The sequence below is a fragment of the Narcine bancroftii genome, chromosome 4, assembly GCF_036971445.1.
Source record: "Narcine bancroftii isolate sNarBan1 chromosome 4, sNarBan1.hap1, whole genome shotgun sequence".
Taxonomy (NCBI): Eukaryota; Metazoa; Chordata; class Chondrichthyes; order Torpediniformes; family Narcinidae; genus Narcine; species Narcine bancroftii.
In genome coordinates this window covers 231,571,570-231,592,276 of record NC_091472.1, presented here as the reverse complement: position 1 = coordinate 231,592,276, position 20,707 = coordinate 231,571,570, and positions in this window count along the sequence as shown.

Genomic DNA, 20,707 nt, shown 5'->3' with positions numbered 1-20,707 from the left:
TGTCCTGCGCATATATTGCTTGTCTGCATGTGTGTTATATCTGGTTAGTGTCTGCATGTTTTGCACTGAGGACCAGAGAACGCTGTTTCATCAGTGCAATTGAATGATAAATAAACTTGAACTTAATCTTGAAGTAAAACATGAAAGTCTGCAGACATCATGGTTGAAGTAAAAACACAATGTTGGAGAAACTTAACAGGTCAAACAGTGTCCTTAATAGAGCAAAGATAAAGATACATAACCAACATTTTGGGCTTGAGCCCTTCATCAGCTTACAGAAAAATGTCAGGGTGGGGGGGTGGGTCCTGCCATAAAAGGTAAAGACAGGAAGGATGGGAGAAGGAGCATGGTCCCCAAGACCAGAGGTAATAGGTGGAGAAGGAAGGGAGGGAACAACAGCAAGTAAGGGGAGGAGGGATGGCTGGGTAAAATGAGAGGGAAGGGGTGGAGAGCTGTGGGAAAGAAGACGGGGGAAAGGAAGAGAGAGAGAGAAAGGTCAATAGGTTAGCAGAAACTAGAGAAGTCGATGTTAATGCCTTCTGGCTGGAGAAGGCCTAGATGGAATTTACAAGTACTCTTTGTGGAATAGTACGAGGACATGGATGGACATGTGAGTATGAGAGTGTTTCACAGAACTGGGAGATCCCTGTCATTGATGCAGACAGAGCAAAGGTGCTCAGCGAAGCAATCTCCAAGACTGCACCCAATCCATCCCATGTAGAGAAGGCCACAAAGGGGCCACCGTTCACACCAGTGACAGGGACCTCCCAGTAGCTGACCATATCAGTTCTGCATCCCATTCTGCCTGTCCATGGCCTCATACTATCCCACCAAGACCACTCATAAATTGGAGGAACAACACCTGATTTTCCATCTGGGCAATCTCCAGCTAGATGGCATTAACATCAACTTCTATGGTTTCTGCTAACCTGCTCTCCTTTCCCACCCCCACCCCTTCCCTTTCCCCTGTTTTCTTTCCCTCAGCTCTCCACTCTCTTCTCTCTCATTTCACCTCACCATCCCTCCTCCCCTTGCTTGCTGCTGTGCCTTCCCTCCCTTCTCCACCTATTACCTCCTGCCTTTGGGACCACACTCCACCCTCCCACCCTTACCTTTTTGTTCAGAGCCTGCTGACATTTTTTCATGCCTTGATGAAGGGCTCATGCCTGATACGTCAGTGATGTATTTTTATCTTTCCTATTTAAAGGACACTGTTTGACCTGCTGAGTTTCTCCAGCTTTGTGTTTTAACTTGAACTTGAACTTGAGCTGTTGAATATCTGGCACATTTCTTACTGTGTTTACCCACTCCACCTTAGATCTTCTTCACATCTTCATCATTGCTCTTGATTAAGTTGGAGACACTGATTAGTGGTGATCATCCTCAGAATGCATTTGGAGATCTTCATTAATCCAGGTTACAGGCCCTCATTTTCCCAATGGATGAAATGGTTTCTCTCACCTTCTGACCTGTCAGTGTCATATTAAAGAGCACAGAAAAGGCCCTCCAGCCTAACTTACCCATGATGACCAAGTTGGCATTCAGGTCTAGTCCCTTTTGTCTGCATAAGATATTGAATTCAAATCCCTATGTCTGTCCAAATGTCTTTTAAACATTGTAATCATTTGAGACCTTCTCTTAATCTCGGAGTCAGGGGAAATCGAGTTTGTCTCCTCCTTGGGTATCTTTCTGATAAACCCAAGGGAACTGTATCTGTCTGAGGTTCCCAGTGCTGACCATTGTCCTCAAGAGAACATAACGACAGGTCTGCACTGCCCTGTGCTGTGATTCAACTAGTATGTGCCAGTAAGTCTCATTTATGCAATGGTCTCGGTACTAGCTTTCTGTACTACTTCTTTGGCCCACCCCTCTGAGCCACTCCTCTGAACCACCTCTCTGTACTATGCTTCTGTACCACTCCTCTGTACTACCCTCTGACCCACCCTCCCATTTACCCATCTGACCCACCCCTCTGACCCCCTCCATTTGACCCACCATTCTGTACCACCCCAGATCAGGGCAAAAACATCTGCAGTACACAAAATTGCCGGAGAAACTCAGCAGAGCATAGGAAGTAAAAGGTAACCAATTTTTTGGAGCTGAGCTGATCAACAGGAATAAGGAAAAAGCAGGAAGACCTGGAAGTCACTATCTTGGAGGACCTTTCCTGGACCCACCATTCCTATAGCATCATGAAGAAAGCACTTCCTCAGGAGATTGCAGGGGTGCTGACTGGCTGCATTACCTCTGAGTGGAAAGCCCTGCAAAAGGTAGTGGACAGAGCCCAGTGCATCATGGGTAAAATTTACCCCACCATTGTGATCATCTACAGGGAACTCTGCTGTTGGTGAGCTGCACCAATCATCAAGGACCCACACCACCCAGGGCATGCTCTGTATTCGCTGTTGCAATCAGGAGAGCCGGTAATAGGCCCTTCTGGCCCACAAGCCCACATCGCCTAAATATACCTATGTGACCAATTAACCAACAACCATGACATTTTTCTTGAAGGTAGAGGTCATAGATTGAGAGATGCTGTTAAGTAACAGAGGAGACAAACTGCAGTGCCTTTAATAGACAGTGCTGGAGGGAGTGATTGATGTGGTAATGAATGGTACAATTAAAAGGGCAGCATTAGTTCTGGATTGAGGCTCCTGAGCATCTTTAGAGTTGAACTAAAGGGTTTTCCATCACCCTCCTGATTTTTCTTTGTCAACAGAGGAGAAGCTTCTTAGAAAGTGAGTCATTTCCCATGGAACACTACCTTCTGGCCCGTTCTTGAGGGTACACCATTTATGCAGTTGGTACACTGAAGTTCTGGTTCATGGTGACTGCCCAGATGCAAATGGTGGGCGGTGAGAGCTCAGTGATGGCGATCTTATTGAATGGCAATGATAAGAGTCGGATTCCCTCTTCCTAGAGATGATAATTGTCTGGAACTTTGGTGGCATGAATGTATTTGCCACTTACTAGCCAGTGACAAAATGTTGTGTAGGTCAGCCATTCTCAACCTTTTTTTGGCAATGCCCCTGTTAGGTCTCTGTTCAATGTTTATGGTGCTCCTTTCCTGTGAAGCAGTCAAGTTAGGTGGGTTTCTTTTGTACTGCTTTCTTTCCTCCTATACATCTTTGCGGCCTCCCCTCAAGAAGGATTTCAGTCTGAGGCTTCCCTTTAGACATGCAGTTCCCCCTCCGGGGGTGGAGGGGGGTGCAAATGGCCCACATTGATAATAGCTATTGTAGGTCTTGCTTATGGAAGAACTTAACAGACATCACTCTATTCTGTGCCAATGTTCTGACTAGGCTACATCGATCTTTTGCAGCCTCAGTACCTGAGATCCTTGTGTGCACATTGGTGTCCTTTTTGATTTCTACTTGAACTCTTGTCCCAAAATGAACACAAATCTGTGCTTCTAACTTCCTCCACTTTATTTCTGGAAAATTCAAAATGCTGATTTCCAGCCACAGTTTGGCTAAGGTCATAAATCAGTGTGGTGAATAAAAATGGAAGTCTATTGTCATACAAAAGCAGGGATGTGATTTGAGGCTTTATAAGGCACTGGTGAGGCCTCACCGAGCACAGGATACAGTTTTGGGCTCTTTTTTTAAGAAAGGATGTGCTGACATTGGAGATGGTTCAGAGAAGATTTACAAGAATAATTCCTGGATTTAAGGGATTAGCTTATGAGGGACATTTGACGGCTCACGGACTGTACTCCTTGGAATTCAGAAGAATGAGGGGGGACTTTATTGAAGTATTTTGAATGTCAAAAGGCCTGGACAGAGTAGATGTGACAAAATTATTTCTTATGGTAGAGGAGTCAAGGACAAGAGGACACAACTTCAGGATTGAAGGGAATCCATTTGAAACAGAAGATTTCTTTTGCCAGAGAGTGGAGAATCTCTGGAATTTGCTGCCACAGATGACAGTGGAGGCCAGGTCATTAGGTGTATTTAAGGCAGAGATTGATAAGTACCTGAATTGTCAGAGTATCAAAGGTTATGAAGAGAAGTAGAGGAGTGGGGTTGAGTGGGAGAATGGATCAGCTCATGATGGAATGGTGGAGCAGACTCGATGGGCCCAATGGCCTACTTCTGCTCCTATATCTTATGGTCTTATATGTAAGTACATGTACCGATGCAATGAAAATCTTACTTGGTGCAGCTTCCCAGGTACGTAAAACACAGCACCAGTAATTTAAATATAATTAACACATGAATGACAGCAAATAGAAAAAAAAGATAAAACTATAAAAAGAACAGAAAATAATTATTAATATTCACAGTTATGGAAACAAATTCACAATCAAGTCACACTGCCTATTAATTCAAAACTATGCCTCAAAAGTATAATATGGCTACTATAATTTTTGGTACTCTATGGAATCTCTTCTTTTTCTTTGGCTTGGCTTCGCGGACGAAGATTTATGGAGGGGGTAAAAAGTCCACGTCAGCTGCAGGCTCGTTTGTGGCTGACCAGTCCGATGCGGGACAGGCAGACACGATTGCAGCGGTTGCAAGGGAAAATTGGTTGGTTGGGGTTGGGTGTTGGGTTTTTCCTCCTTTGCCTTTTGTCAGTGAGGTGGGCTCTGCGGTCTTCTTCAAAGGAGGCTGCTGGAATCTAGTGAATCAGAAATTGGCCTTAGGAGGAATTGCTTTGGTGGATTTCTTTTTTAATTTTAACGATACAGCACAATAGAAGGACCTTCCTGCTCTTGAAACTTGTGCTGCTCAATTACACCCAAATAATGTACTAATCCTATAAGAGCACCGGGGGAAAACTCACGCAGGTCACAGGGAGAATGGGCAAGCTCCTTACAGACAGCTCCAGATTCGAACACAAGTTGCTAGTGCTGTAGTAATGTTACACTAATGCTAACTATGCCACCCATAAAAAGATATGATGATAAAAGTGGTCCATTGGTCAGTTTGTTCTATCGCTGCACCTGGGTGTCTGGTGATGTGGATTCTGCGCAGACTAAAGACAATGAAACAGAAGCATCACAGCGTTCTTCCATAAAATGGTGTTGGTGATCATGACAAATCCAGTAGGTTCCTCCAGGCAGATAAAGTACAGGATGTGGGAGACACACGAGACACTGCAGATACTGGGACGTGGAGTAAAACTGGAGGAAGTAAGCTATTTGACCCACTGAGTTTCTCCAGCAGATTGAGTTTTACTCCAAGTTCAGGGTGCCTTCTTGTCTTATCCCTGGCTCGCATTGCTGTGAAGAACTGCCTTAACCTGGGGAATGCTAAATTAAACTGTTCTATATGAACTTCCACCTTTTGTACAATTGACCCACAGAAGGAATCTTTACAGGTCCATCTTGCTCCACAAAAACTGTCCATTTCTCTCCATGGATGGTGCCTGACCCATTGAGCCCCTCCAGCTTCTCTTTGTTCACTTGAGATTCCGGCATTTGTCGTTCTTCCGCAGTCTTTATTTTGAAATGACTGCTGTGGTGGGGGTGGGGGGGAGGTTAATTGCAGTCAAAGTGAATACTAATGGAAAGGGTATTAATGTGAATCAATCAGAATCAGAAATCAGATGAGGCGGCACGGTTAACATAGCAGTTAGCGCAACACTGTTACAGCGCCAATGATTGGGACTGTTTGTAAGGAGTTTGTACATTCTCCTCACATCTGTGTGGGTTTTCCTCCCACCGTTCAAAATGTACTGAGGGTTGTAGGTTATTGGGCGGCATGGGCTTGTTGGCTGAAACGGCCTGTTACTACACTGTATCTAAGTTTAAATTTTAAAAAACTCATGTAAGATCATTGACCAGACATATTGTTTCTGAATCCCTCTCCGCAGAAGCTGCTTCATCTGCTGAGTATTTCCAGCATTTCCTGCTTTTATTTCAGACTTAGGATCTGCAGTTTATCAAAAACTCGAAATGCTGTAAATCTGAAATAAAACAGAAAATACTGGAGCTTGGACCGTATAAAGGACTATCAAAAACGTCACAGGAGATAAATCAGCTATAGATATTGGTAGAGAAATGGCATTTTGACAAGGTCTCTCATGGTAGTCTGATTCAGAAGGTTCAGATGCATGGGATTCATTTGATAGTTTGGATACAAAATTGGCTGGTCCATAGAAGGCAGAGAGTATTGGTGAAAGGGTGTATTGGGCTCGACACGTGACCCAGTAGTGTTTGACAGGGATTGATGATTGATGAAAAAGTTGGTGTGTTGGTTAGTAAGTTTGCAGGTGACACAAAGATTGGTGGTGTTGTGGACAGTGCAGGCAGGATTTCAATCAGTCGCAAACAAGGGCAGAGAAATGGCCGATGGAATTTAATCCAGTGTGAGGTGAGCACTTTGGGATGTCATATGTAAGAGAAATGGATACAGTTAATCTATGGCTCTTAAAAGTATTGATGGTGCAAAGGAGGCCAGGCCCATAACTTATTGAAAGTGCCAACACAGTAGGTGGAGTGGTAAAATGGTAAAAGTAGCAAATTTACTTTGCAGCTATATAAAACTTTGGTTAGGCTGCAGTTGGAATATAGTGTGTAATTCTGGTTGCCCCATTACATGAAAGATATGTAGGCTTTAGAAAGGGTACAGAAGAGGTTTACCAGCTTATTGTCTGGATTAGAAGGTCTGAGGTATGGGGAGAGGTTGGACAAACGTGAGATGTTTCCTCTAGAGTGTTGGAATCTGAGGGCAGACCTAATAGAAGTTGATGGGAATAGGTTACAGAGGGTGGTAAATTCAGCCAGTACCATCATGGGTATTTGCTTTCCCTCCATTAAAGGTAGTTCAGGAAAGCAGCCTTTATCATCAAGGACCCTCACCACCCAGGCTTTTCTCCCTGCTACCATCAGGAAGGAGGTACAGGAGCCTGAAGACAAACACCCAATGGCACAAAACAGCTTCTACCCCTCCACCATCAGATTTCTAAATGGACAATCATCCACAGATATTAACTCATTTTTCTCTTCTTTTGCGCTAATTTATGTTTTTTTTTTAAATAGTATATTTATAAAATGTAATTTATAACAATTTTGCATCTGAAATGTGCAATATTGCTGCCACAAAACAACAAATTTTGTGACATTTGTTCATGACAATAAACCTGATTCTGTTTCTAATGATTAATGTTTGTCCAAATGAGAAAATCTATTCCTGGTTAATGGTTCTGGAATTTTCCTCAATGCCAGGCTGATCTGCAGTTACTGGGCAAGTCTCGACACCCTTTTTTTTCGAACTGAGATGTAACATTAGGATTGTGTGGTTAGTGTAAAAGTTAGTGCAACGCTATTACAGTGCCAGTGACCTGGGGTTGTATCTATTGCTGTCTGCAAGGAATTTGTGAGTTTTCCCCATGTTTGCGAATGTTTTTCAAGGTGCTCCGGTTTCCTCCCACACTCTAAAGATGCATGGAGGTTAGAAGGTCATTTGGTGTCTTTAAGTAATGTGGGTTTGTGGGCCGTAAGTGCCTGTGTTTTTAAATGAAATGTAATCAGTTGCAGTGCTCCATCCTCAGCTCCACCTTTAGATGTTTGGAAGATTGCAGCTGGCGCCTCTGTGATCCTCTTTTTGAATTCCCTCAGCACTCTCGCATGCAAGAGTCAATGCCAGGTGCTGTTAGCCTTGCTTGCTTTACTTCATTGACAAATTTGAACCTATTGACTATCTCAACTACATCTTCCCGTGCTGACTATCCTCAGGGAAGACTATCAAGCACTCGTTTAGGTCCTCAACCCTGCCCTCAGCCTTGATTTCATTTTTTGGTTTTAAATGGTCTCCACTTACAACACTTATCCTGGTCACCTGCCCACAAAATATGTATTTGACAGAGTGAAATAATGGGGAAGTTGAAATATGATTAAGCTTCCATGAATGTGTAATGAATTGCTAATGTTATACATTATGCAGACTGTACATGTTTGCAAAATCAGCCACAATTACACAGATGTATAACATTTTTTTGAAAATTTGGCAATCACACTTAAATTCTATAGGAGCACGACTATAGTGTGGACCATCATGCCTCACTGCACTACCTTCTCCATCTATCCCTCAATTGGTAGGGGGGTGGGGAAGTCTGGGTGGGGAAGTCTGGGTGGGGGGGGGGGTGGTCCCATTCCATCCCAACCAGGCAAGGTCGAGAAGAAAAACAATCTGAGCACTGGCCACCGTGTCATGACAAACCCATAAAACCCTGATATATGTTTCATACCCTCGTTGTGAGTGTCTTGAATGTTATGTGTAACTGTGGTTAGTTAAGTGTTAAATGTTGAGGGTGTTGGGAGGGGGAGGTGGCAGGGGTGGAAAGAGCTTGAACTTGTATAGAATTAATAACTGTAAATTGTAGTCAGTGTTGAGACTGATAACATTAACATTGATAATGTTTAAAAAAACATTTACACAGATGAAGAAGCTTAAGTTTAGTCATGGAGTTAAACAGTACTAAAGCAGGTTGTTCAATCCAGCTCATCAATGCCAACTACCTATGCTCATCCCAGATTTAATCAGATTTAATGTTCCATCATTTCACCTGATCAGAGAATTGGAGACACAAAACTGCAGATTCTGGAATCTGGAGCATGAAATAAACTGCTGGAAAAACTCAGGTGCTTGAGCAGCACCTCAAGTTCAAGTTCAAGTTTTTAAAGTACAACCCACCGAAACAACTTTCTCTGGACCTAGGTGCAAAACACGTAGACACACAACCAGACATAACACACATACAAATGCAGAACAAATATACAATAAATAAATAATGTGGAATTAAATAATGGAATCACAGAGAGTTAGTGTGAATTCAGCATTCTCACAGCCCGTGGGAAAAAGCTGCTCCTCAACCTGGTGGTTCTGGCTCTGATACTCCTGTATCTCTGTCCCAAAAGGAGTAGCTGAAAGATGCTGTGAGTGGGGTGAAAGGAGTCCTCAATGATTTTGCCGGTCCTCTTCAGACAGCAATCCCGGTAGATCACATCGATGTGGGTTGGAGAGTGTTGGAAAGTGACGGAGACCCCAGTGATCCTCTCTACCACTCTTATGGTCCTATGGATTGACCTCCAATCTAATTCTCAACAGTAACTGTACCACACTGTGATGAAACCAGCCAGGACACTCTTAATAGAGCTCCTGTAAAAAATTAACATTATGGTGGCTGGTAGCCTTACCTGCTTCAGTCTTCTCAGGGAGTCCAGTTGTTGTTGCGTTTTCCTGACAAGTGAGGAGATGTTGTGTGTCCAGGATAGGTCTCATGTTAAGTGGACTCCAAGGAACTTGGTGCTCTCCACTTTCTCCACTACAGAGTTATTGACGTGTAGTGGAGGTTGGTCATTCCTGATCCTGCTGAAGTCCATGATCATCTCCTTCATCTTGTTGATGTTTAGACTCAAGTTATCACTCTTGCACCATAGCACAAGATTTTCCACTTCTTTTCTGTAGTGCAACTCATTTTTTTTTGATGATGAAGCCAAGTAGCATTGTGTCATTTGCAAACTTGACCTCTGTCAGTTGGTCTGCGCAGTCCTTCAGTACCCGACTAGGAATCTGACCCACGGCTTTGTGGGGTTCATCTTGGATAAGTTTCTCCTCATCTTGGCTGCGGCTTTACAGAGTGGCCATTCATCAGGGAGACATGGAGCTTTCTTCAGCGCCAGTCTTTTCTTCTTAACTGTGCATAGATGTTCAGTCTGTCCAGAAGGGAGGCAAAGGGATGGACCCCTGCTTAAATTCACTGCATTCTGCCCATCGCCCTTCCCCATCCTACCTGTTGCCTAGATAAATGAGCTTCTCGCTTTCCCAGTTTGAATAAAGGGATGAGAAACTAAAGCTTTAACTTTTTCTCTCTCCATAAATGCTGCCTGACCTGCTGAGGATTTCCAGTATTTTCTGTTTTCCTTGCTTTAAGGCATCTGATGAAGAGCTTACTGAGAGAAAGAGAGAGATCACGAGAGAGAGAGAGAGAGAGAGAGAGAGAAAGAGAGAGAGAGAGGGAGCACGCGAGAGAGAGAGAGAGAGAGAGAGGGAGCACGCAAGAGAGAGAGAGAGAGACAGAGAGGATACAGTAATAAAGGCGCTATAATTCAGAGGAAAGAGTGAGTGGTAACTGCAGCTCTGAACAAACATTTTGAGAAAAGTAGATGCAGCAAGCGGTATTAACATTCCAGAGACTGCTATTCATGCATGGATAAATTAATAAACTTCAGGAATAATAAGTGGTGCAGAATTTTTGGATTGGGTTGGTTGTGATCTTTTACATGACTTTCACTGTCAGATTCCGTGGCCAAGCGTATATCATGTGGCTAGGTGATATTAGTAGGTTCACATAATAAATGTGTTTACTTGCAGTGAGTGACATAATTTGCCAAATATATTGTCCCACAATGGAAGTACAAACCTGGAGCTTTGCTCAGCTCTCCTGTGGGACACCAAGAGTGCAATATTCCACCAGCAAAATTTCCTGTTCATTGACAGCAAATAAACCACACCTAATTATTATAGCTTTTGTTCCCCCCCAACCTCCCCCACCCCCCCACCCCACCCCACCCTGACAGATTTTGGGACAAGCTTTTAACTCTCTGAAACCGAGGTCTGGTAATGTGTGAATTCAGAGATCCAGTTCTATTTGGAAACTGGGGAATTTATGGCACAGATTTAACAGCATGGACACTTGAATGTAGTTCCTGGACACCCGCTTCCCAGAATGTGACTGAATAGAAAAATCAGTCCAAAGTGGGTCCCACCTAGTTTATAAAGTGCTGGCTCAGATAAAAGCAATATAAAGTGTTATTAAGTGTGAATGGCTAATGTTAATCTCATGCTAAAGGAATGCATTAAGAGGCAGGTGATTGCCTGTGAAAGAACTAATGTGGTTGCTGTAGTGAATAAGGAATACCTCTGATTGGTTGATGACTGGCAGTGTTCTAACTTTCAAGGAACAGCTCCCTCCAATGCGGTCCCAAGGCCATGAGCCATTGCATTGTATGATTCTGCTTGTGTCCTTGCTCTCAGACTCACCTTGGTCATAAACTTGCGTGGTGCTCACCGTCACTTTGTGGGGGTGTGGGGGGAGGGCGGCAGGAGAGAGGATGGGGTGGGGAGGGAATAAAGAAACCAGTGCTAAGAGGTAAACAGACATTCAAAACAAACAATATAACCACAGAATATATTCACCAGCTGTGATCTAATGACAACATCATATGAACGGAAGATTGTTGGATTCATGGAATCATAGAATTGTAGCTTCAGGCCCACAATGTCGATACCAACTCTACTGCTGACATGTATCTCATTAGCCTGCTTTAGGACTCTGTACTCCACTTCTTTCATATCCCAACACCAGTGCAAATGTTATTCAAACATTGAAATTGGATCTGTCTCTATTGACTCCTCAAGTACCCCAGTACTGGTGTGTGAAAAACCTTGTCCTCAGTTCTTCTTTAAGATTTTCTTCTCTCACAAACCTGAGTCCCACAATTCTACTTAAACACGAAAGTCTGCAGGAACTGGAGAAACTCAGCAGGTCACACAGCATCTACAGGAAGTAAAGGGCAACCAACGTTCTGGGCCTGAGTCCTTCGGCAAGGTATGAAGAGAAAATCAGAAATGTGCCTGAATGAAAAAGGTGGGAGAAAAAGAGGAGAGGAGGGAGGAAGGGACAGGGAGAGGTGCACAGGCTGACAGGTTATCTGGATAGGGGTGGGAGGATAAAAGGGATAAAAGCTGAGGTGATCGAGGAGAGGATTGCAGTCTGAATGGAGAGAAGAGGGGAGGGATGGGAAGCTGGAGGAGGAAAGAAAGAGGGATAGAGAAAAAGACTTTGGAGATGGGAGTTAATGGAAACTGGAGAAGTCGATGTTAATGCTATCTAGTTGGAGAATGCCAAGATGAAATATTAGCTGTAGCTCCTCCAAATTGCGAGTAGTCTTGGTTTGGCAGTACACGAGGCCATGGATAGACATGTCAATGTGGGAATGGTGTATGAAATTAAAATACTAGGCCACTGGGAGGTCACTGTTATTGCAGTAGATAGAGTGAAGTGCTCAATGAAACGATCTCCCAGTCTGCATCCTATCTCTCATAACATCTAACTATTCTATCTAACATAGAAGAAACCACAATGTGTTCACTAGATGCAGTAGATGACCCCCGCAGATTCATGTGAAATGTTGCTTCACTTGGAAGGACTGTCTGGAGCCCAGAATGGTGGCGAGGGAGGAGGTGTGGGTGCCTAGCATTATTTGTGATCACAGGGGTAGGTGCTGAGGGGGCAATTAGTAGGAATAGATGAGTGGACAAAGGAGTCCAGGGGGAAGCAGTTGCTTTAGAAAATGAAGAGGGGAGAGGAAGGTAGATGTGTGAGAACTATAGAAGATGCAGGTAAGAGCTGAACCAATGGTGGGAGAGGGGAAGCAACATTTTTTTTTAGAAGGAGGATATCTCAGATGGAATGGAATGGAAGACTTCATCCTTGAAAGAGATGTGACAGAGGAGGAGGAATTGAGAGAAAGGAATAGAATTCTTACAGGAAACATTTAAAAATGTTCTACAAACCTACCAGTCCACATTTTAAAAAAAGCCTCACATGCCCTCCATCACTTCAACAGCTTCCAGTTACCAGGAATCAACTGTCTTATTTTCACTATGGACGTCCAATCTCTGTATACCAGTACACCTCCATCCCACACAGAGTCAGTCTCAAACCCCTTTGTTTCTTTCTCAACAACAGACACAACCAGTCCCTCTCCACCACCACCCTCAGTAACTTTTCCTTTAACTCATCCCACTTTCTCCGTTAAAAGGGGTAGCCATGGGAACCTGCACGTTCCAGCTATGCCTGCCTTCCTGTTAGCTATGTGGAGCAGTCCGTGCTATATGTCTACACAGGCAAGCCTCCTCAACTCTTCCTCTGATACATCCACAACTACAATAGTGCTGCCTCAAGCATCCCAGATGTGCTCATTGACTTTATTTACTTTGCTGCTAACTTTCACATAACCTCAAATTTACTTGGTCCATCTCTAACAATATTCTCCCCTTCCTCAATTTCTCTGTCTCCATCTCAGGAGAGAAACTCTCTACTAAAATTTTCTACAAACCCACCAACTCCCAAAGCTCCTCGACTACTCCTCTTCACACCCTGTCCCCTGTAAGGATTCCGTTCCTTTCTCACAATTCCTCCGGCGCATCTGCACCCAGGGTGAGATCATCCATTCCTGAACATCTGAGATGTCCTCGTTCTTCAAATAATTGTCTTCCCCTCTAATCCCCCCCCGCCCAACTTCTTCCCACAGCTCTGTCTCTCTCCATTTTCCCTGTCTCCCTTCACACAGACAAAATCAATTCTCACCTCTCCCCTTATCATATCCGATTAAGACCTTTAGTAGGTCTTCCCAACCACCATTCTGAGGTGTCCTGTTTTTTTCTTATTCTTTTTATTTTTTGCTTATTCCTTGAAAAAGGGCTCAGGGCCAAAACATCAGCAATATATCTTCATCTCCTATAGATGCTGAAGACCTCCATATTTCAGTGTGTTTTTACTACAATTATAGCATCTGCAGACTTTGTATTTCACTCCCCTCTGTCACCATCAACTCAGCCTTGACTAGCACCTCCTCTATTTCCCACAAATCTGCACCAGCCCCCTCCGTTTGGAGATGCAACAAGGTCTGGATTCCTTTGTCCCACCTACCATATTATCCTCTGTAATTTCTGTCACTGACAACATGATCCTAACACCATATACAACTTTCTCCCTCCAGCTTCCCACCCCTTCCCTCTCAATTCAGAGAGCTACCCTCTCCCCCATCACTGCTCAGTTTTGTCTCTTCTCTTCTCCCACATATCCAGCTCTGACCTCTTACCTGTTAGCTTGTGCTCCTCCCCTACCTCTTCCTCCCTCCTCTTCTTTCCTTCCCCTCCCCCTACCTTTATATTCAAGCACCTGACTACTTTTTGCTCATATTTTAGGCTCAGGCCTAAAACGCTGGTTACCCTTTTCTTCCTATAGATGCCACAAGACCTGTTGAGTTTGCCCAACACATTTTTGTATTGCCTTCTAATTCTGTACTCCGCTGCCCTGGGAAAAAGTCTCTGAATACACTGAAAAATGAAGATTTTCCTTCTTGAACAATGTTGGGTGTATTTTGTGGAATTTGGGCTGCTCGTCATGGAAATCACCTTAAAATGTTTGTATCACATACTTTTTATTAGATTTAACATTTCTGGGATTACCTGTCATATTTTGTTTACTAGTATATTGCCCACAAAGCAAGCTGTTTTGGTCAGACCAAGCATGCCTGGGCATGCACTCAGTGCAGGTGATATGAAAATGCCATCTTAGACTTGGGAACACTTTGTCAAGATAGATGCAGACAGGCTATAAAAGCAGTTCACATATTCAGATGCTGTGCATTACATTGATATAGATTAAATGCATGTTGATGCACATGTTCTTCAGGCAAATAGCATAGTCGGTGTACTGAACAATAGTATTTACTGTCTTCAAGAAGATTCAATACAGCAGAAATGCCTTGCCAATGTTGCAACAGCTGCGATACATTCTTTTTAATTTGTGGCAAGTATATACTTAAAGGTCAAAGACGTAGTGTGACTGCACTTATTAAGAAAGCCAATGAGCTCTCCTTCGGTTGTAAAACTGGTGACCAAGACAAACCCTGGGCTCCTCAAACTTGTGCAACCTGTGTAGTCAACCTGAGAGCTTGGCTCAGAGATACATAATACGATTAAACATGTTAAATTCAATAAAAGTTAATTTGATGTTTCTCCAACTCCATACATGATTCAGCAAATCTAAAATTATCTTTGTATTCAGCTTTGAGATGTTTATCATAATCCCCATTTTTTTCAGGAGGCAAAACTTTTGAAAACAATTGTTTTCCGGTGTTACCTATCCTATCTCTGCCACTCACAATTTTATAAACCACTGCAAGGTCAACCCTCAGCCTTCTATGCTCCAGTAGAATAAACCCAGCCAATCCAGTCTCTCTTTATAACTACAGCCCTCCATTCCATACAACATCCTGGTGAATCTCTTCTGCAAGATCTGTGCAAGTACCACATACTTCTACTTGTGTGTCGTCCTGCATCTTGTACTCTACACTCCTTCAAGAGGGGTCTAAGCAACATTTTGGAGAGCTACAACATCCCAACTCTGATTCTCAGTGCCTGGGCCTCTGAAGGCAAGGTCATATCTTCTGATTTCAGGTAAAGATAACGGCTTCATCCAACATCTGAACTGTGTTAAAAGCTCTGTACAATGCAAGCTCAGATTGCTGACACTTTGACCTAGTGTTGAGGCCACACTGTCCTCAATGAGATGTCCCCAAGGGGCAAGTGCTGCTGAGGCTGTGAGGAATGAACTTCTAGCCCTCTTTTGGGCTGATATCATTTGTAGCCCTACTACTGGCATCCAGATAATACCCTTGCTGTTGCACATGAACCAGCTGCCAAGCTTTGCCACCACATGAACGAACCAGGAAGGTGCAAAATCCATCTGGACTTGGTTTCCTATAGCCACCCTTCAAAGCCACTGAAAAGCCACAGATGGAGCAGTGCTCATAGATTGTAGAGCAGCCATATAGATGTTGGACAGGTAGCTGGGGAATGACCAACTAATGGCTGAATTAGATGTATAAAAGCATGTGACTCTGAAATTTGCTTCACTCCAGTTTTTGTTATTTGAATATAAGTGGGAACAAAGGGCAGAACCAGACCCTTCAGCCCATCACATCGCTTTACTGCATGAAGTCCTCTGAAGTCCCATGGAATATACTGCTTTGTTAAAGAGGATCAGAAAATGAAAGCTGTTGTTGTTGACCTCAAATTTATTATCTTCTCCACATATACATGGTTAGTGCAGCGATTAACGCTAAACTATTACAGCACCAGTGACCTGGGTTCGATTCCAGTGCTGTCTGAAAGGAGTTTGTACATTTTCCAAGTGTCTGCATGTTTTTTTTTCCGGGTGCTCCTGTTTCTTTGCACCCTCGAAAATGTACAGGGATTGTAGGTTAATTGGTGTATTTGGGCGGCATGGGTTCGTGGGCTGCAAGGGCCTGTTACCTTGTTGCATGTCTAAAATTAAATTAAAAAAACAACCAGTCAAAACATCATTTGTCCGCACCATGTACACGCAATGCACAGCACATAATAATCACATATATATCGGAAGATATCTTTAAAAATATCTTTTTGGATGGCACAGTTAGCGTAGCAGTTAGCGCAATGTTTTTACAGCACCAGCAATCAGGACCGCGCTGTCTGTAAGGAGTTTGTATGCTCTCTGTGTGTCTGCGTGGGTTTTCCCCAAGGTCTCCCACTGTTCAAAATGTTCCAGGGGTGTAGGATAATTCAGTGTAAATTGGGTGGCATGGATTCGTGAGCCAAAATGGTCTGTTACCATGCTGTATATCTTTAAAAAAAATCTTTAAGAATATAACTATTTTGGGATAATTTACTTGCTAATAGCATACATTTTATCAATCTCACAGTTCATGGGAAGTAGCTATTTCCCAAGCTGACTGAACAGATGGAACATCCTTTCTGCTCTTAAGGATCTTCTCCTCCCCCTTGCCAACATATAATGCTGATTTGGCCAGTCCCCGAGATTCATTATGATGCCAGTCTTCCTGTGGCCGAAAAAAGAGACGAACATGTCTACTTTTATGGTCCTACCAGTGATAACATGTCTGCTGATGTCAACGACAGGAACCAACACAGGTAATTTATGTGATAAAACCCCTGGTATCTGGAATTCAAGCAACCGGCAAAATAAATTGAGGAAATACTTTAAAAATTAATAAATAAGAATAAAATAATTGGTAAAAATACCTAGGTTTAACCATATATAACCATATAACAATTACAGCACAGAAACAGGCCTGTTCAGCCCTTCTAGTCCATGCTGAACACCTTATCCCACCTAGTCCCATTGACCTGCACTTGGCCCATAACCCACCACACCTCTCTCATCCAATATTTTAATATTAAATATAAAATCGAGTCTGCATCTACCACTTTGGCCGGATGCTCATTCCACACTCCCACCACCCTCTGCGTGAAGAAATTCCCCCTCGTGTTTCCCCTATTCAATCTCAATCCATGTTCTCTTGTTTGAATCTCCCCCACTCTCAATGGAAAAAGCTTATTCGCATTAACTCTATCTGTCCCCCTCATCATTTTAAATACCTCTATCAAATCACCCATCAATTTTCTATGCTGCAAGGTGTAAAATCCCAGAGTGTTTAACCTTTCCCTATAACTCAAACCCTGAAACCCAGGCAACATTCTTGTAAATTTTCTCTGCACTCTATTTTGTTGTTCTCCCTCCTGTAATTTGGGGACCAAAACTTCACACAATATTCCAAATCTGGCCTACTCAATGCCTTATAGAATTTCAACATGACATCCCAACTTCTGTACTCAATACTTTGATTTATGAAGGCCAACATCACAAAAGCTTTCTTCACCATCCTATCTACATGTGACTCCACTTTCATGGAATTATGTGCCAGATTTTCTAAATCCCTTTGTTCTACTGAACTCCTCAATTGTCCACCATTTAACGTGTATGACCTTTGCTGATTAGTCCGACCAAAATGTAGCACCTTATACTGCTCAGTATTAAACTCCATCTGCCATCTTTTTGTCCACTCTTCTAACTGGCCTATATCCCACAGCAAGCTTTGAAAACCTTCCTCACTGTCCACAACACCACCAATCTTAGTATCATTTGCATACTCACTAATCCAATTTATCACCCTATTATCTAGATCATTAATATATATGACAAACAGCAATGGACCCAGTACCAATCCCTGAGACACTCCACTATTCAGAGGCCTCCTATTTGACAAACAATTTTCCACCACTACTCTCTGGCATCTCCTATCCAACCATTATTGAATCCATTTCACTACTTCCTAACTAACCTCTTATGCAGAACCTTGTCAAAGGCCTTAATAAAATCCATATAGACAATATCCACAGCCTTCCCCTCATCAACCTTCTTAGTAACCTCCTTGAAAAATTCTATAAGATTTGTTAAACATGATTTACCACACACTAAAAATGTAAAAGTATATGTTCATTGAAGGAACACATAAACCTTTGGTGAAGATGGGAGCAAATATTCAGCCAGCGGAGTGCCTTGGTTGTGCTTTGCTCTTAGTAGTTGTTTGAATAAATTTGTGTGAAACAGCAATGGTGTTGCCCAGGATGAAGAGCTAGTTGATGCCGCTCGCCATTGGGGTGACTCCCTTAAAGTATCTCCTTATCCCTGCTTTTTCACCCCGATCAAAGGTTTTATCTGTAAACTTGGAGGAGGGAATGTTCAGTTATCTATAATGTTATTGTTCGTCTTTCAGGCGGATCTGTGGAGGGGGAGGAACCTGCAGATGCAGGGATGGTTAAATATTTTCAAAGAATGTGACTGAAAATAAAGTAAAATGCTTTAAGGTTTATATATTAATGCAAGTGAAGCTTGTTCAGTGTAACTACAGTATAGTATTTTTGTCTTTTGTCTTTCAAATTGTTTATTCTTAATGCAGGTGTATTAAGTTAGGCATTATAAGAGTAAGTCTCTAGCAACCAGAAAATACGCATATCCAGCATCTACTAATCCCAACAGGTAATGGATACTGGGGGTCTTTACTGTATTTTCTGGTCACCACATTCAGGTTAGGAAAAGGCCCTGAGTGATTCTCTTCAGATATATTTCTTCAAAAGAGCGTAGGCTCATTTGTGTGACCCAGGAGTAACCCACTGCTATGGCAGCACTTGTTAGCAAGGGATGTCCTCGATGATTACCCCAGATGGGGGTTGCTTTTCTTTATTCCATTGATGGACTGAGAGAGTGTGCTGGGGGCTGGTGCGAGTTGGATTATTGCAGGCAAGTGAGAGGCTGTGAGGCACTCTTAAGGCCCCTTGGCTCACAGTAGGAGCTGGCTACCTGCCAAAATGCTGAGCTAATTTCTCTTTCCAAGTAGATTATCTTAATTTTGCAGGGATTATGCTTTTCCAGACTTATGCTTTCTCAGGTGTACTGCCAGGAAGCTGATAGTTGTCATGGAAACAGTGACAGTTACTGGGCCTTTCTCTGCTCAGCAGGGGAGGGGAAGGGGTCACGAGGGGCAGGATAAAAGTCCAGGTTCAGAGTCTGACCTTGCATTCTGATTGGACTGAACTCCCAGTGTGGATTAGGGCCTTCACTAGACCATTGTGACATTGCACACATGTCCCAAGGGAGGCCTCTAATGTCCAGTTTAACATCATCCAAGGACAAAAGTTCTAAAGTTTCACCAAACTTTTTCTTTTGTTGTGTCAGCGATGAGGGCCATAGGAAGTGTAAGGGGAATGCACAGTTGTCCCCATTCCCCATTATGCACCTCTCTATGCCCCCATTACACACCTGCCCTCACTCTCTGTTACACACCACTCCTCTCTCCTTTTCACACCTGTCCATACCTTTGTTACACACCTGTCCTTATTCCCCATTACACACCTGTTTTTGCCTGCTGTTACAAACGTGTTCTCATTTCCTCGTTATACACCTGTCCCCAGTCCTGTTACAGCATTACAGACTTTCCCTCATCCACTTTAAATCCCCATGTTGCACACCCATCTACCTCCAAAGTCAATGCCAACTTTAGTCATTGAGCAGCTTATTTCAGACAATACTTGCCAACATTTGAAGCTTGAGGTTTATGTTATTATTGACTTGGTTCACTGAAGTGCACACGGTAATGTACCTTACACATAACATGGGCAGAAGAAAGATCCTCTGAAACCTGCCCTATCCTGAACAACATCACCTTCTCCCTTGATCTCTTGTTCAGTGGTCGGGGTATCTAAAAGAAAAGATTCAAAGGTGTTCTCAAAGTTTTCTTGACAATGTGGTAAAACATTAAAATCTAGATCTTAATGGCCTTCTGTACTGCCAAACTGAGGCCTCCCACATATTGGAGGAACAACGCCTCACATTCCGTCTTGGCAGTCTCCCACAAGATAGTGTTAATGTTGCCTTCTCCAATTTGCATTAAACCCTTCCCCTGTGTCTCTTTACCTCCAGTTCTCCAGCCCCTTCCCTTCCTTCTCCTATTAGAGAGCTGCCCCTTCCCCATCACTTCTCAGGTTTTTTCTCTTCTACCCTCCCACTTGTATCTCTTACTTGTTGGCCTGTGCTTCTCCCCCTGCCCCTTCCTCCCTCCTCTCCTCCTATCACCCCCTAACTTTTGATTCAGGGATCTGCCTGTTTTTTTCTATCTTTGACGTTAGTTACTTCCCATGGATGACACTTGACACATATTTGCACTCCACCCCAGTATCCACAGATTTTTCTTGTTTAACTCTGATCCTAATACCCTCAATGGAGAAGGAGCATTGAGGATGGCAAGTGAATGATTTGAGTGTGAGCATCAGGAGCGGTCCACTCCAATAACTACCCACTCACCCGCCCTGTCTGCAGCAGAGTCTGCAATTTCCAGATTGGCCTCATCAGCCAACCCTCACATTTGAAGTGGAAGCAATTCATCCTCAAGTCTGAGTGAGGGACTGCCAAAGATGAAGAAATTATAAATACCAACATGTTGGCATTTGGGGTAAGTTACAAGACCTGCTTGTGTCCACTCTAGTGTGATATCTGCTTCAGGGAGAAGTACGTGGCTTCTTAAATTTGTTCCAAACTTTTAACTGATGATCTTCTAAAAAAAAACAAC